The sequence below is a fragment of the Anomalospiza imberbis genome, chromosome 6, assembly GCF_031753505.1.
Source record: "Anomalospiza imberbis isolate Cuckoo-Finch-1a 21T00152 chromosome 6, ASM3175350v1, whole genome shotgun sequence".
NCBI classification, from domain to species: Eukaryota; Metazoa; Chordata; class Aves; order Passeriformes; family Viduidae; genus Anomalospiza; species Anomalospiza imberbis.
This window is the reverse complement of record NC_089686.1, coordinates 1,274,220-1,301,088: the sequence shown is the minus strand read 5'-3', so window position 1 is coordinate 1,301,088 and position 26,869 is coordinate 1,274,220. Positions and strand designations below refer to the sequence as shown.

The 26,869-nt window shown below is 44.9% G+C and overlaps 1 long non-coding RNA gene across 1 annotated transcript; it reads left to right on the top strand.

The window, feature by feature from the left end:
- The first annotated feature begins 21,839 nt into the window (after positions 1-21,839).
- LOC137476604 (uncharacterized) lies at positions 21,840-22,475 on the top strand. Its single transcript, XR_011000450.1, has 2 exons — positions 21,840-22,122; positions 22,433-22,475. It is a non-coding gene; the product is annotated as an uncharacterized lncRNA (long non-coding RNA).
- Positions 22,476-26,869: the final 4,394 nt, after the last annotated feature.

Here is a 26,869-nt window from a genome sequence, read left to right as displayed (position 1 = left end):
GCTCCTCTGCCCTGCTCAGGTGAGATCCCACCTGGAATCCTGGCTCCAGCCCTGGGCCCGGCACAGGGAGGACCTGGAGCTGCTGGGGAGAGCCCAGAGGAGGCACCAGGATGAGCAGAGGGATGGAGCATCTCTGCTGGGAGAGCTGGGAATGTTCACCTGGAGAGGAGAAGCTTTGGGGTCACCCAGGTGTGACCTTCCAGTGCCTGAAGGAGCTTCAGGAAAGATGGAGAGAGGATTTCCAAGGGATGGAGGGACAGAACACAGGGAATGTGTGGGAGCAGGGATGGATGGGACATTGGGAAGGAATTCCTGGCTGGGAGGGAGGTGAGACCCTGGCACAGGGTGCCCAGAGAAGCGGTGGCTGTACCTGGATCCCTGGCAGTGCCCAAGGCCAGGCTGGATGGGGTTGGAGCAGCCTGGGACATTGGGAGGTGTCCCTGCCATGGCAGGATATGGAACTTTAGGGTCTGTCCATCCAAACCATTCCATGATCCTATGATGTTTAACGTGCATGGTGTAGCTGTCACATCCCAAATCCAACCCAAATCCTGCTGTGATTCTGTTGAAATCCATCCCATTCCATGATCCTCCTTGACTTGGGATTTGTCCTCTCCATGACCTCCCAACCTCCCTTCATGGACAGGACAGGAGATCACAGCCTTCCTTGCCCTAAACATCTCTGAACATCTGAGAATGGATGTGGAATGGAAGTGGAATCTGTGAATAGGATCCAGTATCCTGGCTCCAGGGAATTGCTTGCAGGTGCCAGGAAGGAATTCCCCTCCAGACACAGCTGTCTCAACTCCTCCTGCCTGTGTTTGCCTGGGAAAAGCTGAAGCAGCAGGATTTCCCTGCGGATGGGGTGGCTGTGAGGGCTGTCCTTGCTGCTGCTCCTCTGGGATCCCTGCCAGGCGCTCGTTTCCATTTTCCGGGTGCTTTGGCAGATTTGCAGGTTAGGCAGGAACTTCTGGCCAGGTGGAACTAATCGGGATTGTCTGGGTCAGCCTGGCACAGGGCAGCCCCTAAATTCCTGCCCAGGCAGCCACGGCCTCTTGGTCTCCCGTGGCACGGAACAGCTTCTCCTTCAGCAAAGAATGAAAGATTTCCGTGTCCTTCCTGCCAGGATGTCAGGATTTCCAAAGGGGTTTAATGGGCTGTGATGTTCCCGTTCTGATCCAGGTGATCAGAGAGTTTAATCTGCACTTCAGTGTGGGAATTTCTCCTCAGAGCAGGCACTTCCCAGCAGAAGTTTATTTTTCACGTGAGTAACCAGGCAAGAATTTTTATTTGTGGTGGATAAAGGCAGGGATGTTGTCAGGGAACGTGTGATGCATTCCCAGTGGGAATCAGGCTTTTATAAAACTCTGACATGAGGCCCTGCCTAGGGAAGTTTTTTCTGGGTGGATTTTTTAAACAGGAAAAGAGGGAACGGCCTCAATTTGTGCCAGGGGAGGTGCAGGTTGGACACCAGGCGGAACTTCTTCATGGAAAGGTCATTAAACATTGGAACAGGCTTTTTTCCTGACCTGATTTTTCCCCATGGATGGGATTTTTCCCCATGGATGGTCCAGACTTGGGGACCCAACGGGGTCACCCTGTGCCCAGAGAGACCCAAATCCCCCATGAAGGAACTCTCCAGATCATGTCTGTGTGTGTAGCTCTGTCTCCATCATTCCGTGGGAATAATTTCCTGGGAAATCTGTCTGTTGGGAGTTTCATCCAGGCTTTCCTCACCACTTCTGGTCAGATTGAGAAGGATAAGGTGGAAAACTTCGTGTCCAACCTGCTGTTATGGGTGAGATGGATCTTCTTGTGAGAAGAGGTGAAGTGAGGGATCCTCGTGCCAGGAGGTGAAATCATGGCAGGAGAATTCATGGAATGGCTCCATTTGGAAGGGATCCTGGTGGATGATCTGGTCCCAGCTCCCTGCTCCAGCAGGGCCATCCCAGAGCACACAGCACAGGACATTCCCTGCTTTTTTCCAATGTGTCTTTTCCGATGATGCCTTAGGATGACTCTGAATTGTGCTGGAAAATATGTTCTCTTTAGGACAAGCTATTTTTAAGATATTCCAGCTTCTCCACAGCACAGGAAGGACCTGGAGCTGCTGGAGAGAGTTCAGAGGAGGCACCAGGATGATCCAAGGGATGGAGCAGCTCTTCTGGGAGAGCTGGGAATGTTCACCTGGAGAGGAGAAGCTTTGGGGTCACCCAGGTGTGACCTGGGAAGAGCTGAGAATTCCATTCTCAGCTGGAAGAGCTGAGAATGCTCACCTGGAGAGGAGAAGGCTCCAGGGAGAGCTCAGAGCCCCTTGCAGGGCCTGAAGGGGCTCCAGGAGAGCTGGAGAGGGAATGGGGACAAGGGATGGAGGGACAGGACACAGGGAATGGCTCCCACTGCCAGAGGGCAAGGATGGATGGGAGATTGGGAATTGGGAATTCCTGGCTGTGCTGGATTTGCCAGTGCATCTGTGGCTGCCCCTGGTTCCCTGGCAGTGCCCAAGGCCTGGTTGGACACTGGGGCTGGGAGCAGCCTGGGACAGTGGGAGGTGTCCCGGCCCATGGAATGGGTGGAATGGGATAGATTGGAAGTTTCCTTCCATCCCAAACAATTCTGGGATGTTTACAGGATCCTTTAAAAGCCACAGTGAAACCCAAGGGTTCTTCTGGTTCTCCCCCACTCCTGGTGGCTCATCCCATGCCGTTGGAAGCAGGAAAACTCACCATTCCAGACTTGCAGTTATAGTCAAATATTTGGCCTTTCATTGGTTCAGCTTCCCTCCCAGAGCTGTTTTCCAAACAAAACCCATCCATAATTTATAGGGAAGTGTTAGGATGCAAATGATATCCTTTTCTTTTCCTTGGATTCAATCAACATTTCCATTTCCCTCTGAGTTGATTTATAGGAATTCTCAGCAGCTTTATCTATAATTTATCAACAATCCCTATTTTTTTATATCCCCTAAACTGCTTTGATTCCCTCTTTCATATCCTTGATTCTTTCCTTCTTTTCCCTGGGAAAAGTGGTGCTGTTGCTATGGGAACTTCTCCTTCCCACCAGTTTTTGGATTTTCTTTTTTCCCCTCCTTTTGCCTTCCAGAAGGAACTTTTGCTCCATGATCAGACCTTTTCCCTTCTCCCTCCCAGCTTGGCTGCACCCTGTGCTGCAGGAGGAAAAGCTTTTCCCAGGATTTTTGCAATGCAGGAGGTGTAGATGCTTTAATTTCTAATTTGGTTGTGATTGATTGGTTTTTTTTAATTATTATTTTAAAATTTATATTTTTTTTTTTTTTTTTTTTTTTTTTTTACTTCTAACGATTTGTATTTGTTTACTTTTTGTTTGGGGCAGCTCTTGGAGTTTTGGGGTTTTTTTTGTGGGTGTGAGGAATCCGCTCCAAGGTTTTGTTCATCACCTCCAGCATTCCAGGATTGGGCTTTACAAATATTTGTGCAGCACTAATTAGACATATTTAATTAATACTTGATTTAATTACTGCTGCAGTCTCCCAGGACCTGGCTGACATGTGCTGGATGAACATAAACTTGGCTTTTCCGCCTTGGATTTTGGGGTATTTTTGCACTTCCTAAAGCAGCATCCTTGGAATCCAGTGGGTCAACATCACCTTTCTTGGAATTTCTGTTAATAATGTTGTTGTTGTTGTTGTTATTATTATTATTATTATTATTAGATATTTTATTGATCTGATTTAATTAAATTTATTAAATTAATCTACTATTGAATATTATTAGTATATTACTATAATAATTAATTGTTGTAATTATTATAGCATAATAATATTGATATAATAATAATATAGAACTATGCCATACAGCAATAATTAATAAAGATATAGCAAAAATATTTATAAAACTATTGATTTATGGGCTGATAAAAATAGAGTTAAACTCTTCAATATAGTAAGAATAGTGGATATAAATACAGTAAAAATATTGATAAAATACTGATGGTAAAAATACTGATAAAAACATAGTAAGAGATTTTCAAAAGAGTAAGAACAGTAAATAAAAATACAGTAAAAACATGGCTAAAATACGGATAAAAGGACTGATAAAAATACAGTAAACACTTTCAATATAATAAGACCTGTGTATAAAAATACAGTAAAATATTGACAAAATACTGACAAAAATACAGCAAACACTGGTAAAAATACTGATAAAAGGGCTGATAAAAATATAATAAGAACTATTCGATTTAGTAAGAACTATGAATCAAAATACTGTTAAAATATTGATAAAATACTGATTAAAGGACTGAGAAAAACAGTAAGAATGATTCAATAGATTGAGAACTGTGCCTAAAAATGCAATAAAAATATTGATGAAATTACTGATAAAACATTGATAAAAGGCCTGAATAAAATACAGTAAGAACTTCTCAAAAGGTAAGAACTGTGAATAAAAATGGAGTAAAAATTGATAAAAATACTAATAAAAACAGAGTAAGAAGCATTCAATATAGTAAGAACTGTGAATTAAAATACAGTAAAAATGTTGACAAAAACACTGATAAAAGGATGATAAAATATACTAGGATCTATTCAATAGAGTAAACCCGTGATGCCATAAATCCATAAAAACCAATTAATATGGGATTCATTCCATGCAAACTGAAGGTTCTTAATAACCAAGATCCCATTCCCACTTCATCCCAACTCAAAGCTGTAAATTCTGCTCTAAAGGATCTTTAATTGTCCATTTTGTCCCTTGGATGGAAAGATCCATAAATAGCAGTGGTTGATTGGGAGCTGGAATATTTCATGTTCCCAATATCCTGCAGAAACCAAAGATTGGAAGAAGTGCAATTTTCAAAGGATCTCTTTAGGAAAATACACAATTTTTCCAGCTGGGGTTTAACAGGTTGCTCTCTTCTCTTTCCCCCCTCAGGATAACTTCCCTCTTTGTGCTAGAATTTGCTCCTGAGGAATGGGATGAGCAGGGATGGGAATTCTTTCCCTGCTCGGATCTGATAAATGGAAAATTATTGCTTCCAAAAGAGTGGGGATGTTCTGAGCTCCTGTAAGCTGTGCTTTACCAGACTCTGATCATTCCAACAGCATTCCCAGTAATTTCTTTCCCTGACTATCTGGACAGAGAGCGAGCTTGGATTTCCTTGGAATTCATCATGGTGTCATCATTTCTCATTTAGGGCCAGAGAGCTCCACTCAGCCAGGACATTTGTCAGGTCTGACACCAGGCTGGGAATCCTTCCAGCTCTCCAGAGGGCCGGAAAAAGCAGGGAAAATACCCCTGGAGGCACTCATGGAGCTGCAAATCCACGGAAATTCATTAATTCCTGCACCTTCATGGAAACAGGGACACAGAAGGGTTTTATTCCCTTTGGGGTTCACTCCTGGAATTGGAGAATATTTGGCAAAACAAGCACCAAGGGGTGCAACTTCTCTTCCAAAGCTTGGAGCAATCTCTGGCATCCCTGACAATGTAATGGAATTATGGAATAGTTTGGGTTGGAAGGGATTATCCAATTTTAAAATCATGGCATTTTTAAGGTTGGAAAAAGACACGGCAGGGACACCTCCCACTGTCCCAGGCTGCTCCAAGCCCCAGTGTCCAGCCTGGCCTTAGCTGCTCGGGGAATTCCAGCCCAGCTCTTCCCTACCCTCCCAGTCAGGAATCCTTTCCTAAAGAAAATCTTCCTAATTTCTTTGTGCAGGGAATATTTATTGAGTTTGGGAAGTGCTCGAGGACAGTAAAATCCCACAGAAGCCCTAAAAGTGATGCAGGGATACTTTTGGAATGTGAAGGGAGCCTGGGAATGATTGAAAGGAAACCAAATGGAGAAAGGATGTGGCAGGAGCATAAATGGCAAGGAGAAGAATTTTTTGGAAAATGAAATATGAAGCCTTTGTGGGAGGTAGATCACATGGAAAATGCAGGACACAGGGAATGGCTTCCACTGCCAGGGGGCAGGGATGGATGGGAGATTGGAAATTGGGAATTCCTGGCTGGGCTGGAATTCCCAGAGCAGCTGTGGCTGCCCCTGGATCCCTGGCAGTGCCCAAGGCCAGGTTGGACACTGGGGCTTGGAGCAGCCTGGGACAGTGGGAGGTGTCCCTGCCTGATCTTTTCCAACTTTAATGATTCCATGATTTTAAAATTAAATTATTCCATTGGAAAAAAGTATGGAAAAGTTGTATTGGGAAGAGCTTGCACAGGGCAGTCATTAGAATTATTAGAATTCTTGATCTACTTATTATAGTATTATTCTAACTATTACTTTAGTTATTGGAGTTCTGTATAATTATTAGTAACATTAATATCAGTGTTATTAATATTTATTGGTTAAATTTTAATTAACTATAATTAGATTAATTATTATTAAGAGTATGCAATGACACTGCAGTCTGGAAGAGGGAGAATTTGTTGGCTCTAAGGGATGGTCACAGCTTGGGAATCTGAATTCCTTGAGAGCTCTCTCTGTATTCCTGGAAAAACCCAACTTAAAATCCTGGGAAATTTCCACCACAACCCCTCTCCAGGCAGTGATGCTGATCCAATGTCCCAGCCAGGGTTTGACATTCCAGGTTTTTCCTCAGGGGCTGGTGACAGATTCCTCACTGTCTGCACAGCTCTGACGGATTTCAGAGGATGGTAACAGGCTGGAAAATTGGGAATTCTTTCATGGACACAGATGCTGCTCCTGGGATGGTATCCATGAGTCCTAGATTTGGGAATATTCCCTGCTCGGTGCTCCCCACAAAGTTCTCTTCATTAAAAGCTGGGACCCCAAGCAGGGACCCCCAAACTGCTCCAGTTTGGATCTTCCCAAGTGGAGGAGAGCCCAGGAATCCCTGGAATTGCAGGAAGGCCATGAATCCTGGCTTCCTTTCCATCAGCACTGGAATGGGCACATCTCCCAGAGCTCAGCAGAGCCAGAGAGGGAATTTTAGTGGATGGAAAGAGGAAATTCATCCCTCCCTCCCCTCCTGCCAAAGCAGCATGGGGCATGTCCAGAGCTTCCCATCCTTCACCCAGAAAATCCACGGAGCAACCGCCAACAAATGGATCAGGCAGCCAAAGGTTCATATTCCAAAGGTTTTATTGGATTGTGTGCTTGAGGTATTTCAGCATTTCCCTTGCCTGCTGTAAATTCCCAAAGGAAAATCCCTGCAAGGGAAAGATTTTCCAGCCAACTTTCAGCAGGACTCAGCAAAACATTTTAATGACAGATTCCTGCTCTTATTTCTGCTGAGGAGGCTGGGGCTGGAGACAGGCACATGGATCAGCAGGAATTGCAGGGCTCATCAATAAACCAGGACTGAATAGGGTTTTTATTAAAAAATAGATTTTTTTTTCCTTTTTTTTTTCACTTACTGGAGATTTAATTTTTAAATCGAAAAGAAAGGGATAAAAGCGTCCGTTAATTCAGCTCCTCAATGACTTCAGCAGAGGGAGTTAAAAGGAGAAACAAGAAGACAAAATGTGATTTTTCCTCCATATATTTGTGAAATTCCTCGAGTTTTTTAGGATTCCTAAGGCCAGGATGGTGTGATCAGAATTCCTGGCTTTTCCTTATCACTCCAGATTAGACTTGGAACAAATAAATAGAAAATGATGGATAATTCCTGCTATTTCCTGGTGCTGCCTGAAGCAACACAAATTTCTCCACTCCACAGCATCCCATAAATTGTCCCATAAATAACGGACCAAATCTTCCCTCAGAATGACACAGTTCCCAATATTTCTGCCTTCCTGTGGAATTCAAATCCCTCCCTCACCATAAAAACATCCAAGGGATGATTTTGTCACAGCCCAGGACAAGCTCTGAGTCCGAAGCTTCTCAGAAAAGGAAATTGAAAGATCCAAGGAAAAGAATTTAAGGGATAATTAGGAGGTTAAAGGCTGGCGCTTGTTCCTGGGAGAACAGAATTCACACCTGGCTCCAACTTCCTGTCAGGAATTGTAGGGAGCATAACTGAATTCCTTTCTCTGACATTGCAAATGATGGGGGAGAGGGAAAATCATCTCCAATTTTGATTTTCCAAGATTTTGGATACTAAATCCCAAGGTATTTAGGTAAGAAAATCGGAGGAATATATTCCAGGAAAAACTATGGAAACAATATTAGCAAAATTTGGCTTTTCAGGAGTTTATTTCAAAATTGGAAAAATGGCTTCTAGTGGGATTCGGTCTGGTGGCACAAAGAAAATAGAACCATGAAATAGTGAGGTCAATCCTAACAAAAATTCCTGGGAATGACCCTTTCCAGGTCCTGGGATATCAGGCCAGGTCTCCTGCAAAATCCATTAGGGATTGTTTAATGTAAATGGAGATTATGACATCACTGTGATGTCATCACTGCTTACTATGGGGGTTTAGTGAGGAAAACAGACGGAAAAAATTCAGGAAGTGGAAATAAGATTAAAAATATTCTGGTGGATTCTGTCCTTGGAAAAGTAGAGTGACTTCTATCTCAAATTAGGGATAGAAGGGGTGGGATTCCCAAAGTTCCAGTTTGCTTCCAGGGCCTTAGAGGAGCTCCAGGAGAGCTGGAGAGTGACTGGGGACAAGGGATGGAGGGACAGGACACAGGGAATGGCTCCCACTGCCAGAGGGCAGGGATGGATGGGAGATTGGGAATTGGGAATTCCTGGCTGGGAGGGTGGGGAGGAGCTTTCCAAAGGAGAAGCCATGGAATATTTGCTTTGAAACAACAAATATAAAATAAATCTGGAATTTCCAGACAAGCACTAGGAGCATGAACATCATTCCCGCTCTCCATGACATTGCGGCGCCTTCCAGGACCTAAAAATGAGCTGGAATCACACATCTTCCTTTCCCTTTCCCTTTCCCTTTCCCTTTCCCTTTCCCTTTCCCTTTCCCTTTCCCTTTCCCTTTCCCTTTCCCTTTCCCTTTCCCTTTCCTTTCCTTCTCTCCTGCTGATGGGAATTTCTCCCCAGGAGCATTATCCAGCCTGGTTGCACTATTCCAATTCTTTTCCAGGGTGGACGCTGCCTTGGAGCACCATGGGATTTATTTGGAGCAGCGTGAGGGAGCTGAAGAATGGGATGTGGGAATGGGGAGGCTGGAGCTGGGTGGGATTTCAGTGGAGGAATTAAAGAACTTCAGGGATTCTTCCCCTCTGCCTTACTCTGGTGAGATCCCACCTGGAATTCTGCATCCAGCCCAGGGGCCCAGCACAGGAAGGACCTGGAGCTGCTGGAGAGAGCCCAGAGGAGGACCAGGATGAGCAGAGGGATGGAGCAGCTCTGTTGGGAGAGCTGGGAATGTTCACCTGGAGAGGAGAAGCTCTGGGGTGACAGTGTCTGAAGGATTCCACAAGAAAGATGGAGAGAGAGAATTTCCAAGGGCAAGAAGGCTAAAAGCCAGGAACACTTAAGGATATAAGAGGCTGGATGGATGCAGAATTCCAGGTGGGATCTGACCAGGGCAGGGCAGAGGGATGGAGCAGCTCTGCTGGGAGGAAAGGCTGGGAGAGCTGGGACGATTCACCTGGAGAGGGAGAAGCTTTGGGGTGACCCCAGTGTGGCTTTCCAGGAGCTGAAAGATCCTACAGGAAACATGGGAAGGGAAAATTTCCAAGGGCAAGGCAGCCAAAACCAGGATATAAAGGTAAAACGGGATTGAAGGAGGGAAAGCCACAGTTAATGAATCTGGATGTCTCAACCCTGTGTGAACATTTCCAACCTCCTGTTAAATGGAGCCATTCCAGTTTTCCATGGGCACAAACACCTGGCTGAGGGTTTAATAAGGTCCGGTTAAAATATTTGTGTATTATTTCCCCCCCCCACCCCTTTCTCACCTGAAAAGCCATTTCCAGGGAATGAACAACAATCCTGCATTCTGTGAGCGCTCTGACTCCCAGTATTTATTGTCTCCCATTGTGTATTTTCCCACCTCAAACATTTACATGGACATTTAGCACAATTATTTATTCCAGAGAAAATGCTGCTCTGTTTATCCAAACGTTATTATGTGCAGGGAAGAAAAGAAAAAATCATTTTCCCAGCTGAAGCTGTGGTTTCATCCCAGAAAATTGGGCTTTTTATTTATTCCATTTTCCTTCTCAGCAGTTTCCCAGGAATGTAAAATGACAAAACAATTTTGAGTACAATAGAGCCACTCTTGGGCTGCTGGAATAACTCCTGGCAGTAGGAAGTTTATGGAAATCTCTGCTTTGAAGGTGGTTTCAGGAATGGCAGAACATCAAAAACTAGTCAGAATTTTACCTCCAATGTTGCCTGAAATCCCCTGGAAGTATCTGTGGATTTTCTCCCTGAAGACCCCAAAAATGCTAATTAAAATTCAATAGTTTGTTTATTACCTCCCCAAATGCAAATGATGCTCTCTATCACTTGGAAATAAATGTTATTGATCCTTGGGAGCTGCCAGGACTCTCCCTCAGCTTATGGATTAATTGTGTTCCCTCAGATCCCTGGGAGTGGCCCAACACCCAGCTTTCCAGCCTGAGCATGGAATTTTTCCACAAAGCTAAAGCTGGGAATACTTCAGTAAAAAATATATGGTTTATTTATTTATTTTTTTTAAATTTGTATTTATGGTATTGATTCAGAAAGGAGGCAGGTCCTGGAAAAAGCAGATGGACTCAGCCTAAGCAGCACAGGGCAGGAGCTGTGCTTCCCAAGAAAATCCTGGAATTTACCAACTGCCTGGTCTGGAATAAAGCACAGCCAAAGCTGTTAAAGAGAATCCACCAGAAATCTGTTTCAATAGACAGAAAATCGCCTTTCAGTAAACTGAAATCCTTCACTTATTTATTTTCCTGTTTAACTGCATATCATGGAATTCCAGACTGGATTGGGTTGGAAAAACCTTAAAGTTCATCCCATTCCACCCCTGCCATGGCAGGGACACCTTCCACTGTCCCAGGCTGCTCCAAGCCCCAGTGTCCAACCTGGCCTTGGGCACTTCCAGGGGTGGGACAACACCTGGGAAGCTACAAAATGTTGGCAAAAGACCAAACTGAGACTTTTGTAGTTGCAGGAAAAATCTTGGGAAGTCTGGGGGGAAAAAATCCCCCAAAAAAAAAAGAAAACAGAGCTTTGAAAGTTGGGCACTTTTGATATAAATATTTTAAAAATCTAAAATGTAGAAATATTTATTTGAAAAACCTGATTTTTGCTCTGCCTTGAATAAGCTCATTCTAATTAAGTGGAGAATTCCCAGTTCCTGATGGATCTTTGGAATATTTTCACCACATTGTGCCACACTGGAGATGCCACTAAACCGAAATCCAATATTTCCCTCTCTGAGTTTCAAAACTCAGCTGATGCCCCAGGCTTCCAAACCCAATATTTTTGTTTTAATTAAAAAGTGTTCTGCTGCTGGAAATTGCTTCCCTGGGTGTTTCCATCTTGGAAACAGCAGGAGCATGGGAACAAGCTGAATATTATTACTACTTTAGAGTAATTCCCACTGCTGGGGAAAAGTGAGGAATTATTCCAGTGCTCTTGTGCTGGGACACAAAGACCTTGGGAAAATGGGAAGAGGTTTCATTGGAATTGACCACAAATACACCCCAGTTCAACCCCAGTTTAATTCTGGGTACAGTGGACTAAACTTTCTTGTTCAACCTCAGACCGAGTCTAAAATTAAACCAGAGAAAATGGAATGAGGGAAATAATTCAGGAATTAAGGCAGCTCCCTCTGAACAACCCAAAAAATGAGTGGATGTGGCACTTCCCAATATGGATTAGAAATGGGATTGGTCCGAGGTTGGATTTGATGATCCTGGAGGACTTTCCCAACCTTGATGATTCTCTGATCACTCAGCACCAAGCTGGAAAGGCACCTTCAGAGGCTTCTCCCTTCCTGCACATCTTTTATTGGCTGCTTTTCCTTGGAATCCTCTTCCAAGAGCTCCTCACTCTGGGGATGTGCTGATTATCCCACAACCAAAGCACGTGTGGAGCAGATCCCTCTCCCCTCCATCAGCAGATTTATGGGATTGCTTTCCTTCTTCATTTGGAAGTTCATCTTTCACAGGGATGCAGCACACAGAAGCCAATCCTGGGAATTCCCAGCCTGGGATCCCTGCCAGCTCCAGGGGTAAGAGGCTCAGGGTGAGGGCTGGGGAGCACCATGGGGTCTCTCTGTGGAGGTGAGGAGATCCTGAGAAAAGCCTCAACAAGGCACGAATTCCCAAGGAATTCCCAAGGAATCCCAAGCCAGCTCTTGGCTCCGGCCCTGGTTGGTGTCCATCTGTCTCCCTCACCCAACCCCATGCAGATCCCTGGAAAAGTCCCTTCAGCTGGAACACCAGGAGCTGGAGGATGGGGATGAGTGCTTGAGTGGTACTTAGGCAGAGCTTGGATAAAACCGACCAGGAATTTAGGGAGTCTCCAGGCTTGGAGTCAGTACAAGGAGCCACAGAGCTTTGGCTGGTCCAGAGGTGACAACACAGAGCTTTTCTGCTCTAAAACTTCCCAAATTTCCTTAATTTCAGTTATTTATGCCTGGAGTTTTCCCAAGGAACCTCAGCCAAGCCAGGAGTTGGCCCCATGTTCTGCTTGCTCATCTCAGGTTCAGAGCAAGGGTTTTTGGTGGAGCTGACTTCAGAAATTAGATATTTTTTTGATATATTTTGTGCATAAATCAAACCCTGTGGGAAATGGAAAGATAGGAACTTCTACGGACACAGGAGGGTTGGATCTGCAGCCTTAGAAGGAGCTTGGATTGATGTAAAAATAAAGTACACAAACAGTAAGTAGAAAAATCATAAACTTATGTTTCTACAGTTGTAAGTAAAAATATATCTTAAGTAAGGAAGAAACTGTATTAATAAGAGAGTGAAAAGCTTATAATGTAGAGGTGTAGTTGTATAGAGTAAACAAACAATTGTAGAATTAGAAATTATAATTGTAGAATTTAGAAATTATAATAAAAGCATATGTGTAGACATGCGACAAACACCCATTAAATAAAAGTATCCACAGTGCAGTAAAAGTAAGTAAACGTAATAAGTTAGAAAAACAAAATAAATGAATAAAATAATCTATATATTAATATATAATATTGTACATTCTATATAAAGTGTAATATACAATATTGTATATAATATTATATATAATACTATTTGATATTTTTTATACATAAATGAAGCCCCACATTCTGCTCACTCATCTCAAGTGCCAAGCAAAAGGTTTGGTGGAGTTGACTTCAGAAACTGACATTTTTTTGGTACATAAATCAACACTCATGTTCTGCTTACTCATCTCAGGGGCAGAGCGAGGGGTTTGATGGAGCTGACTTTGGAAATTTAATTTTTTTTGGTGGATCTGACTTTGGGAATTTGAATTTGAACCCTCTTATTCTGCTCACTCATCTCAGGTTCAGAACAAGGGATTTTGGTGGAGCTGACTTCAGAAATTTGAATTTTTATGTACATAAATCAACCCCCACATTCTGCTTGCTCATCTCAGGTGCAGAGTGAGGGGTTTGGTGGAGCTGACTTCAGAAATTTAATATTTTTTGTACATAAATGAAACCCCACATTCTGCTTACTCATCTCAAGTGCCAAGCAAAAGATTTGGTGGAACTGACTTCCAAAATTGACATTTTTGTACATAAATCAACCCCCATGTTCTGCTCACTCGTCTCAGGTTCAGAGCAAGGGATTTTGGTGGAGCTGACTTCGGAAATTTGAATTTTTTTGTACATAAATCAACTCCCACATTCTGCTCACTCAGGTTCAGAGCAAGGGGTTTGGTGGAGCTGACTCCAGAAATTTATATTTTTGTTACATAAAACAACCCCCATGAGGATGGGATCAGCATTCCATGCAGGCAGGATTCCCTCCCCAGCTGCCCCCAGCAGGGCTGGGATCTGGCAGAGAAAATGGGCTCTGCTGCAGGGAAAACAGGGAAAAAAAGTGCCTGTGAATTTGGTGGGAATTCAGGAATCGTGTGAAGAAGAAATGGCACAGAGCCCATGACTGGTCTGAAAAATAAAAATAAAAATCTTCCATTTCAGTTCTCAAAGACCTGAAAATAACTATCTCAAAATCTGGTCATGGAATCAGGATTCCCTAATCCATTCAGCACTCCCTCTATGCCAAAGCTATGACAAAAATTCCAAACTTGGGTTTGTTGGAGACTTGTTTCCCAAGCCTCATCCTCCTCTGTGATTTCCTGAGCTCCCCGTTTCTCCTGGATGGGGCTGAGGGCAGGATGCTGCAGGAGTGTGGAAACCCAGGGCACCGGGAATATTTCTCTGTCTGCTCTGGGGTGTCCTGACCCCCAGGGGAGCACTGACTTTGACCCTCATTCATGGAGAAAACTTCCAAAGCCTCAAGGTAAACTAGAAACCACAAAAGTGTGAAATAGATTGTAGAGATTGTAGAGAGTAGTGCAGTGTGTCACATGGGTGAGAAATTCAGGTTTTAGGATTTTTAGTATGTTATAGATGGGTTCAAGATGGAGGATATAGGGTGTTGTCTCAAGTTCATTTTTCTTTCTTCTTCTTCCTCTTTCTTCCTGGGTTTAGGTGGTATCTTGTAATTGGGTAGAAAAGTCCGCATTGAGGGTCTTTAGGGGTCAGTTATTGGGTTAGAAAGGAAAATAATTTAGGTGTCACTTCTTAATTGGGTAGCTTAGTTTTTGATTAGGCTTAAAAGGCCTAGTAACACGAGGTCGTTGGCCATTTTTGTGCTGCTTTTCCTGCACACAGAGTCTGGTGCAGATGGCGTGCTGAAGTTTTGATAAGATAACAATAAACAGAAGCTGAAGACTGAAAAAGTCCAATGCATCTCTGGTTCCTGACACAGAACTGCTCCAGGAGGGTCTCCCCTGCCAGGGGAGCCCCCAGGGAGTTGCCCAACTTGAGGCCCACAAACTCACACAGGAGGGGAACTCTGGAGCTGAAATGATTCCACCAACAGGAGTTTGACACAGATCATCTGATTTTCTTTTCTGCTGCTGGTAACAGAGAAGAGAGGCAGAAATGAATCTGTTTTGTAAGGCCCTTTGAATCATTTTAAGCGGAGCTGCAAACAGGGGCTGAGCAGGTTCCCTTCCACAGGGGTTTTTCATTCCTCCCTGCAGGTCAGGTGGAAAAAGAAAGAAACCAGAATTATTTAATGAAGAAAGTGGCAGAGTTGGAGAGAATTTCTTCTTGCAAGTGGAACCTATTTTTATCCCTGCAGCTCATGGGGAGCAGGATCCTCCTGCCTCAGGCCACAAAGGCATCTTAAAAACCACTTCAGCCTCAGTAAATGCAGAATATTTTGCTCCTCACAAGGTAAATTTTTCAAGATTGGTGACAAATTTGAGCACCTCGAGGGCCATGTCCAGTCCTGGACATGAGAAAAAAGACCTGGAGGGGCTGAAGCAGGGAAGGGAACAGAGCTGGGAAGGGGCTGGAGAATTCCTGAGGGAGCTGGGAAGGGGCTCAGCCTGGAGAAAAGGAGGCTCAGGGGGGACCTTGTGGCTCTGCACAGCTCCTGACAGGAGGGGACAGCCGGGGGGTCGGGCTCTGCTCCAGGGAACAGGGACAGGAGGAGAGGGAACGGCCTCAGGCTGGGCCAGGGGAGCTCAGGGTGGACAGCAGCAAGAATTTCCCCATGGAAAATTGTACCTGGGAGTTACAGCTTGGGGCTCAATTTGATAAGATTTTGATTATAAGATTTTTGGGCTGATTTTGATGAAATATCCAATCTAATCTAAACATATTTCAATAATGCCAGGTTGGGTTTCAGTCCGGTTTTTCCATTGCATTGTTGATCCTGGGATGTGATTTAGGACAAAAGTTCCTCTCTGGGAGCAGGAGTTGTCTCCCCAGCAGTTATCCCATGTTATTTGGTGGCTGCCATTCCCAGATTTTGGAATGAATTGTTGGATTTTTCCAACCAGAAGAGAGGGATACATCTGAGTTCTGCTTTTGTCTGCACTGAGGGATTATAAGATATTTTCTGAGGAATTCTTTCAAGGAAAAAATGGAAGTGGCCACCCAGGGAGGTTTGGAGTGCCCATCCCTGGAGGTGCCCAAGGAATTCCTGGAGGTGGCACTCAGAGCTCTGGGCTGGGGACAGGTGGGGAGGGCTTTTCCAACCTCAGGGATCCCGAGATTCTGTGAACACCTGGTCAGAAGGGCCAAAGCACTGGGCAGTGGAGCCAGCTGGAGCTCCCAGTGTCTACTGGCAACGTGCTCCATCCATTTGTTTTCCATGGAACCATTCCCTGTGGAGACAGCAGAGCACGGGGACTATCCCAGAGTGTTTGTCCTGAAGTCCCTGTTTTAAGGAGATATTGGAATTTCAAACCCAACGGAGATCTCCCAGATCCTCATCAGTCTCCAGGCTCAAAAAATTTCATTCCTGGTGATCCCTGGATAGTTCCCAGAGGTCCCAGGTTGGGATCATCCCAACAGGCAGTGCTGCTGGAAGTGCTTTGGGACAGAAGCTCTTTCCTTTTGGAAAGGGCCCAATTCCCATGGGAATTGTTGAGGAATTAAGGGATGACAGACTGGGTGTGAATCATCACAAATCATCTTTGATATATAAAAGCAGCTCTTGCACCTCACTGAAATGTAGGCAATTTCAATCTAGGAAATTCCTGGTTATTCTTGGAAATAATGGGGCTCTTCCTGGAAAAAAAAAAAAAAAAGGGGCAAGTAAAGACATTCCAGGAGCTGTCTCCCAATGCAGAGCAGGGACTGGAACACAAACCCTTTAATTGCAGGAACCCAAATGTCTCAGCTGAGCACCTGGGTTTGGGTCCAGCCCTGGGATCCCAGCACAGGAAGGACATGGAGCTTCTGGAATGAGTCCAGAGGCACCGGGATGATCCAAGGTATAGAGCAGCTCTGCTGAGAGGAAAGGCTGGGAATATTCACCTGGAGCAGAGGAGCTTTGGTGTGACCTCACTGTGGCCTGAGGGAGCTGCAGGAAAAATGGAGAGAGAATTTCCAGTGAATGGAGGGACAGGACCCAGGGAATGGCTCCCACTGCCAGAGGGCAGGGATGGATGGGAGATTGGGAATTCCTGGCTTGGAGGGTGGGGAGGGGCTGGGCTGGAATTGCCAGAGCAGCTGTGGCTGCCCCTGGATCCCTGGCAGTGCCCAGGGCCAGGTTGGACACTGGGGCTTGGAGCAGCCTGGGACAGTGGGAGGTTGGGGTGGGACTGGATGGGCTTTAAGGTCCCTCCAACCCAACCAATTCCATGATTCCATGATTTACCTGCTGGACACCACACCAGCACAGCCAGAACATTCCCTGGACGTGCTCTGGGAAGCAATGTGAGAATTCCATAGTTACAGAAAGCGGTGAGGAATCCATGGAAATCAATTCCACGGGGTGGTGGAGACTCAATGAATATCTGAGCACCTGCATAAATCTCCTGCTCTTTATTAAGTCCTGCAGAGATTTATTAAATTCCATGTGGCTTAAGAAATACAAAAGAACGCAATAAAAAGAGAGAGGGGACTGCTTGTAATTCACATTTTAATAATGGTCAAATGAGTTGATTTTATCTTTTCTGCTGTGATGGATGTTCTATAAACTCATATTTGGGGGAAATTTATGCAACTCAAACTCATGCCTCAGCTGTAAATAATGAAAAGAAATCATTTTGCAACCTAAAATATCTTTGGCATCAAGGTTTCTACTTAAAGGCTATTATTTCGATCTGAATAATTTCTTACTTTTTTCACATAAATTTAATTTAGATGCGTTTGCTGTTGTGAAGAGTGGAAAGTTTTGATTTCTGATGTACTGGACCTGCAAAAATTAATGCCAAAAGTATAATTTACAAATGTAAGGAAAGGTGACTCCTTGGAAAAAATATGCCATGAAATTAAAATAGGGAAGATATCAAGGTGATTTTCCTGTTTCTTAATTTCTTAATCTGAAAAAAAAATTGGCAAGAGCCAGATTTTGCCCTCTGAGTTCATGGACAAAAGGTCTCAGCTGGTCCCTTCCAGGCAATTGAGGGAGTGGGACTTTTCCAAGATCCATGCCAGGATATTTGAGAGATGGGAATGTTCCTCTCACCCCAAATCCCTGAAAATGCCAAGCCTTCACTTGCATCACTGACAGATTTTTATGTCAAATTAAAGTTATTAAAAATTCCTAGCAAATAAAAATTCACGAATTTCTGTGGGACCTCTTGATAAGGAGGAGGAAATGAATCAATTGAAGAGTGAGGAAGGAGTTAGAAAGTGAAATGATGAATTTTTTATTTGCCTTTTCAGTTAAAATCCCAAATTCCTTTATCCAAGGGCACATGTCAGGGGAGCTCAGAATGAGGTTTGGCAGGGAGCAGAGTCTCTGTGGAAGCTGGTAAAAAAATCCACAAGAAATCCAAGAACAATGAACCCTCAGAAGGAAAAAAAATCAGAGGTTTTGAAAAGAAATCAAGCAGAAAGTAAGAGGAAATAAAGTCCCATTTCTTCTCTCAGTGATAGGATTCCCAGGAGGATCCAAGGCTGGATTCTTTAAAGGGAAGTATAAAATATGGATATTTGCATATTTGATTGATATAATTGCCTGTGGATTGCAGAATTTCCTCTGTCCAGCACTGATAATTCAGCATTTATTTGGCGTTTGAATATTGGAGGGAAGTGCTTTTCCCTACAAGAGCTGAAGGTCATTCCTGTTCCTTTCTTCATCCAAAAAGCATGGAAAAGAAAAAATCCATGAGAGGTCACTGCTTCCCTGCAGTACTGATAGAGAGATATTCCAAAGGTTGGAGAGGAGAAGGCTCCAGGGAGAGCTCAGAGCCCCTTGCAGGGCCTGAAGGGGCTCCAGGAGAGCTGGAGAGGGACTGGGGACAAGGGATGGAGGGACAGGACACAGGGAATGGCTTCCACTGCCAGAGGGCAGGGATGGATGGGAGATTGGGAATTGGGAATTTCTGGCTGGGCTGGAATTGCCAGAGCAGCTGTGGCTGCCCTTGGATCCCTGGCAGTGCCCAAGGCCAGGTTGGACACTGGGGCTTGGAGCAGCCTGGGACAGTGGGAGGTGTCCCTGCCATGGCAGGGGTGGGGTGGGATGAGATTTAGGATCCCTTTAATCCCAACTATTCTGGGATTCTCTGCTGATCTGTGCTGTCGCCATGGCAGAGCTGCTCCTTTGGATTTATGGCACCTTCAGGTCTCCAGAAAAGACCAAGAAAGAGACTAACAATCAAGGAACACTCAGATGATGGAAAGATTTTCTGGAATTCCTGGACACCTGATTCGTGTTAATGCTGACTTGTTAATGCCTGATTCTTGTTAATGCCAACCTGATTCTTGTTAATGAAACACAGGGAAGTGAGACAGAGTGAAAATTTAACAGGGTAGAAATCCATTTGGATTCAGGTGAAATGTTCCACTTTGAGCTTGCTAACATAAGTAAAATATGGTGTTTAGTCTGGTAACTTTGCAACACTAGCAAAACTGCCCCAGCTGAAGAAAAAGAGAATTTCCAAGCTGAAGAGGTAATAGATAAGAAAGACTCCTCGGACCTTGAAACTGTGCAGAGTGACCCAGGAGTTCTCTCTGTACTTAGATAAGAAAGACTCCTCGGACCTTGAAACTGTGCAGAGTGACCCAGGAGTTCTCTCTGTACTTTCTGACAAAAAACTGAGTACAAGTGTAACTAGCTGTAGGTGTAACGTGAAATTAGCAGAAAAAATATGTATGAACCTCTTGTGAAAATCTATGCACATGTAAATTAGTTAAGGGTAATAAAAAAGGATCAGGAGTCCTCAGGGGCATGCATGTCCTTTGAAGGGGAACGATCCCCACATGTGCCCAGTGCTGTAATAAACATACCATCTCTACAAATCTTTATTGGAATTGTGGGGTTTTGATATTTCTTCCGCATTTCAGAAGACAGAATTCCCTCATGCTCTCGGTGCTTATTCCAGAATTTTGGGAGCTGCTTTTGCTCGCCTGTTCCCTGCTTTGGCATCTTTGAGTTTCAGGATTGCTGACACCAATGTTTTCCTGAAACCCCTGGCCTTTCCCAAGGGACATCAATTGGAGTTTGCCCTGACAGCCAAATATTTTAGTTTATGGTTTAGCCTGCCTAACTTCTGGATTCAAATTTTGATTTAAAAGTCTTTATCCCTAAAAAGAGCTGGGAAAAGTGTCTGATTCCCTGTGGTGAACCCCACACAGGATGCTAGACTTTGGAATAACAGGCAGAAGGAACAGGCCTAGGCTGGAGGGATAGCAGGGAATCCTAAAATCCCAGAATAGATTGGAAAGGGCCTTAAGCCCACCCAATTCCAACCCCTGCCACAATCAGGGACACATTCCCAACCAGGAGAAATCTGATCCTAGTAAAACTTCTTTGAGATAAGAAACTATTTTAGCCTGAGGCTCCTCCTAGGCTTCTTTTCACTTCATCAAATGATAATAATAGCAAAATTAAGTATTGAAAAGTGCAGCGGGGAAAGGAAAATATTTATGTTCATGGTCACTTCCAGGTTTATGTTTTCCTTTGGGAGATTTTTGAAGCTGATATTGGGTAAATGTTATGAGAATTCAGCCTTTAAATGAAGATCTGATCAGCAGCTATTTTTCTCCTCACAAAAATTCCTCTTAGATTCATGCACTGGAACCTGAGCCAAGTTTTCCAGACAAGAATTTTCTCATTTATTACCTGTCATGCATTTTTCTGTTGTTATCTCTGCTGATTGCAAAGCTTTTGAATGCTTCTTCTTTTTTTTATTACTTTTTATTTTGTCATCAGTGCTCTTTCCACCTTATTTATTCATTAATGCCACAGCCCAGGTGTGGGATCTCAAAGCTGTTCCCATGGTGACAAATGGGGCACAAAAACTGGATTGTAATGGAACTGCATAGACAGGGAATTCTGGGAAGCAGGGAATGGAAAAGCTGCTGGATTCCCACAAAAATCCTAATAATCACTAATTCAGGCAGTGGAAATATTGGTAATTTAATGGGTGCCTGAGCTAAATGAATTTTAATTTTTAATGTCCCAGGGTGGAAATATTATTCTTTGTGGAGAGAAATTAGTGGTGTCATGGAAATTCTGGGGCAAAAAAATGTTCCTGTGGGGCTGTTAGATGCAGAGATTCCCATCCATACTGCATTTCTTAGTGGGAACCTGAGCCAAGAGCAATAAATCCTCATCTGATGAAGCTTTGGGAGCTTTTTGGATGCAGCCTTAAAATTCAGGGCACCTCTGGGGGCAGCTGCAGGCTCGGGGTAAATTCAGAGCAACCAAAGCCTCACCTTTGGCTGCAGCTTCTCTCCAAGAAAATCTATGGGATTCTGGTTTGGACTTGGAATCCAGAATTTCTCACAGTTTTCTGCTATGAGATCACAGAATTCAGCCTGAAGTCCCAGAATTCAGCCTGAGCAGCTCCTGGGGTGGGGTCACACCATGAGAGGAAGCCCCAGATCCCACCTGTGTCCCTGCATGACCTTTCTTGCATTCCAAAAATCCCTAATTTCCATTCAAAATCCCAGAATCAGCTGAGTTGGAAGGGACCTTCAGGGATCCTCGAGCCCAACTGCTGGCCCTGCATGGAACCATCCCCAAAAAGGAGCAGCACAGAAAAGGCTGAATCATTTCTGAATAATTTCATTTCTGAAATTTTCCCTTTAAATGAAAAATATTGAATTTCCAGTTTAAAAGAGATTATCAGGAGCTGGTGATCTGATCCTGGATTAGATATCACAGAATTCTGGAATGGCTTGGGTTGGGAAGGACCTTAAATCCTATCCCACCCCTGCCATGGCAGGAACACCTCCCACTGTCCTAGGCTGCTCCAAGCCCCAGTGTCCAACCTGGCCTTGGGCATTCCAGGGTTCCAGGGGCAGCCAAATCTGCTCTGGGAATTCCATCCCAGCCCCTCTAAGTGAAGAACTTTCTTTCTCCCCCGATATTTAAATCCATGTTCCAGGTCCAGCCAATGCTTTGTACTTTCCTACAGAAGGATCTGGGACACATCCTGCACAATGATGGATATTTATCCCAAAAATTCCTGGTTTATGGACACCCCAGCATCAAAACACAACCAAATTCCTCCTTTTTCACCTCTTACCACCCATGAGCCTCTCCAGAGGAATCAGGAACAGGCTCCACCTTGGAGAATTTGAATTTTTACAGATCCTTCTGCCCACCTGAAACAGAAGCTCCAAGGTGAGCAGGAGCCAATTAAACCCCATTGATCCCAAATTAAACTTCTGTGGATGGAAACTGTAAAAATGGAAGTGAAAATTGATTTAATGTTTGTTTATTTCTATTTTAGAGAGGATTTTTAGGTAGCTTTATGTTTTTCAATCTGAGAAGATCTTTGTGTTCAGAGCAGCTGAAAAACACAAGCAGCACATCAGAATTGTTTTAATCCAGCACTTTCCTTGCTCAGGAGTTTTTTGCAAGCTCCTGACAAATTCCATGAAGGAAACTATGGAAGATAATCAAATTCTGTTTTTATTTCCATTCCTAACAGGCTTTTTAGCTCCTGACAGATAAGAACACACTGGGAAAAATATGGAAAACAGTAGAGAAGCACCAACAGAGCAAACCTGATATTGCAGAGGTGACAAGAAGCTGGTCCTGATCCCACCACAGCCAACCCTAATCTTGTCCCATTTCCCAACCTGCCCTGCTTGGCCTTTCCAGAGGAATTTGTGTGGGATTTGGAAGGGAATGAGCTAAAAGCCAAACAAATTTGCCAAATCAGAGCCAGCTGAGGCTGTGACCATCAGAGGGTGAAGTTCCAGGTGGAAGCTCTGGGGCCACCAAACATTGGTATCACCTGGAGGAGGTTTTTTCCCACATTTATGCTACACCTCAGGTCCTTTCTTCCCTCTCCTCATTAAAATAATTTAAATTAACAGCTCAGTGCAGCTGGGGCTTGTTCTTAGCATGCTCTACACAAACGAGCCAAGTCCTGCATTGTCCAGATTTTGTTTTATGTCCAGTTCCTGAATCCCTTCACATCACTGCTGACAGCAGGAAATAATTGAGCAGCTGTTCTGCCATCGGATGCAACAGCCCAGGCTGCAAAATAAAACATTTAGGGAGATAAAAATGGCACTCAGCAGAGAGAGATGAGACATTTTCCATGATGAAAGGCAGCCTGGTGTTTGTACCAGACTAAAAGTGCTCGCGGAACAGCGCTATTGGTTCTAGAAGGTCTTGGAGAGCATAAACTGGGATCTGTTTGAGAAACAGGGAGGTTGGAAAAATGGGAATAAGGAATGCTCCAATTTCCTGACAGGAGGGGGCAGTTGGGGGGTCTGGTTCTGCTCTCAGGAAACAGGGACAGGAGGAGAGGGAGGGGCCTCAGGCTGGGCCAGGGGAGTTTTAATTTGGATATTGTGAAGAATTCCTTCATGGAAAGGGCTGTCCAGCCCTGGCACAGCTGCCCAGGGCAGGGATGGAGTCCCCATCCCTGAAGGGACTTAAATCCTGTGCATGCGGCACTTGGGGACATGGGGCAGTGCTGGGAAAGGGTTGGACTCGATCATGGAGGGCTTTTCCAGCCTTGATAATTCCATGATTCACCCACATCTTTATACTCCCATCATTCTGCCTTTGATGTGCATCTTGGGGAGGAGGCAGTGCCAGAAAACCCCATCTAATGAGGAATTCCTGAAAATCCAGGGGTACTGGTCATCCATGGAACTCTGCTTTCTTCACCCTTCATTTTTCTGTTGTTCCTAAAATCCTGGTTTCTGTGGAAGAAATAAAATGAGCAAAGCTACTATTTTTAATTACTGATTCATATTTTTGCATAAAGAAGTTTTAAAACTCAGCAGCGTTTTGGGTTTATACTTGGGGAGGAGTTTAGGAATGTTGTTTTTCTCTAAATGGGGCTTGGAGCAACCTGGGATAGAAGAAGGTGTCCCTGGCCATGGAAATGGTTTGGGTTTTCCACCCCAAACCATTCCATGATTCCATGATTTGTCCAAGATCTGCCAAGGACCTCCTCACTGGGAATAGGGAAGACAGAGAAGCCTTTGCAGCCTTCAAGGGTGAAAGAATTCCATAAAAAGGGTTTTGTGCTCCAAATGCTCATGGAAAGTGAGGAATCAAATGCACAACACAAACCTGTGGAATAATTCCAATTGATCCAGGCAGTGATCTGGACACAACCCCCAGTATCCTGGGAGATTCCATTGTTCCCTTTGCCAGCTCCCTTCCAGAAGGTTTCCACTTCCATTCCCTCATCCTGACAGACAGCCCTGATACCATTTTTTGGGAATCACCTGCAGCAATTCTCCCCAGACAGCTCCCCTTCCTTTGTCCTCGGATTGTACAGCTTGGCTGGAATAAATTCTGGAATAAATTTCCTTCTCTATCAGCAATAACTGCATTGCCATCTCAATGAACAGGTCGATCCATGTTCTAATTCTAGGGGATTTATCCCAGAGAGATTCCTGACAGAACCTCTGCATCCCAGGGAGCTCTGTGGTGCTGGCAGCGAGACAGGGCCATGTCTGTCACTCTAAAATGACTCCACATCAATGGTCAGGCAAGGGAAAAACAAACCTGACAATTGTTTGTTACCTGAGATAAGGAATTTCTCCATGTGCCCAGTACAAGGGAAAAAGGAAAACCATTTATTCCTGCACTGAATCCTGCCAAGCCCAATGGATAGCACAGAATCTGGAAAAAAAAAAGAGAATTATTCCACCCATTTTCCCCTTTGAGAATTGGGGGTTAAATGGAGTCAATAACATGCCAGGGAGTCAGCAATAAAGTGCAAATTCTGTCATTCAGAGGCTGCCAGGACCCTGCTCTGAACCCATCCCGCACCCACAGGCTGGGAATCACTGTTGATTCCAAGGACAGGTTTTTCCCTGACATTTCTCTCCATGAGGTGCTGGAGAGCAGCCCTGGAAATGCCCGGTCAGCACTGGGCAAGTGAAGGTCACTCCTTCTGCTGACTCCTGTTCCAGGGCTCCCTGGGCACCGTTTCCGCTCCAGGCAGTCCAGGGAGCAGCCAGGATTCCCTTTGCCTTGTTTCCTTTTGCAGCATTGCCCAGTCCAAGCCTCTGATTAATTCCATCCTCCCCACACAACTCTGTGATTAGCTCAGAATGTGTTTTCATCTGTTCTCAATGCTGTGGTCTTCCATAAATTCCTGCATTTAATAAGGGTATTCTCCGTTAATTCTGTGGTCTCATAATGTCCCAATATGTTTTTGGGTTTTTTCCCAGGAAAAAAAAGATGCAGCTTGCACCTTGGAAATTTAATAATCCTATTATTTCTGCTTTTCCTGACATTCCCGTTGTGTAGATCCCATTTCTCTGGGAAGGATGAGGCAGGATATGGTTTATCCCACAAAACATCTCAGTCCTTCTTCTGTCTGACAAAGGGGTTTTAGTGAGTCCAGAGAATTGGGGGATCAACTCATTAAACCTCAGGCTGGGCCAGGGCAGGCTCAGGGTGGACAGCAGCAGGAATTTCCCCATGGAAAGGTTGCTCAGGCCTTGGGAAGGGGCTGCCCAGGGAGGTTTGGAGTGCCCATCCCTGGAGGTGTCCAAGGAATTCCTGGAGGTGGCACTCAGAGCTCTGAGCTGGGGACAAGGTGGGCACTGGGCACAGCTGGGACTCCATGGGCTGGGAGGGCTTTTCCAAAAGAAATAATTCTGGGATTCTGTAAACAGGGAAACAACCAGGTGCTGACCCATCAGATGATCCCAAAAGGAGATGCTCCTCCAAGTCAGGGTGGACACCTAAACCAGGCATGAGAGGGAATGAGGAAGGAGAGAGCAGGATGATCCAGGGAAATCCAGAAGGACCCAAATCAATGAGAGGAGACAAGGGGGAGGCCTTAATCCACAAACCTGCCAGAGCTCCAGGAACCAGGTAGGATCGTTGGGTGTCTGCAGGGCCAGGAGCTGGGCTGGATGATCCTTGTGGCCCCTTCCTGATGCCTCAGGTTTAGCTTTTATATTTTCAGGTTCTGTGCTGCTTTAGTGTGTGGGTCTGGGCTCCATATCAGGGGATGCTGAGCTCTCTGCACAGAGCAGGGAGACAAAACAATTCCTTCTCCAGCTGGGCACCAAGGACAAATGATCCAAATCTCAGGCCCAAGAGCACAAACAACGTGGACTGGAGAGAGAAAAACAAGCAGGATGGGACTGCATGGGCTAAAGCTGGAATGGGACAATGAACTGCAATGTGCCCATGGAGCAGAGCTGATCACAGTGAGAGCCCCCGGGAGCGCTCGTGCATTTTGGGACCATTTGGGTTCATCTTGGGTGCAGCCCTGGCTGGGCTCTGGTGCTGCCCAAGGTGGATCCATGGAGGAGATCCTTTGAATAAATCCCTGCTTTATTCTGGAACTCCATCTAACTCCTTCTGCTCCAGGGCAGCCTTCACAAGGCATCATTCCCACTCCAGATATTCCATGATTCTTCAAACCCCTTCCCCTCTCTCTCCAAAGCACTCCTGGAGCTCCTGCCTCTCAGAGGGCCCTGGGAGCTGGACTTTTTCAGCTGCCTCTGAATGCCCTCATGGTGGGGCTTATTCCACTTATTCCAACCCAGATCCCAGCAAACTCCTGGCAGCACTCCCAGCTCAGCTCAGCACACGGATCCAGCCCCAGAGCTCAGGAATCACTCATTTTTCCAGGCTGGAAGCAAAGCACGTGTTGAGGAACGTGCAAATCCTCTGCAGGCCCCCAAGCAATGAACCTGGAGCAATGAACCTGAAGTCCTGCAAATGCTGCAAGAAAAGCTGGAATTTGCTGCTGCCTCAGCTGAAAGCTGGGAGTGCGGCGTCTCCCGGGAGAGGGGTTGGATGAGAGACCTTTAGGGAAGACAAGGAAAGAACAGAGCTCCCAACAAAGCTTGCAGAGGAGGTGGAATGTGTTTATCAGTGGTGGGGAGGGACCTTTGCTGTGCCTCGGAGCAGCAGAGGCCTCATGAAT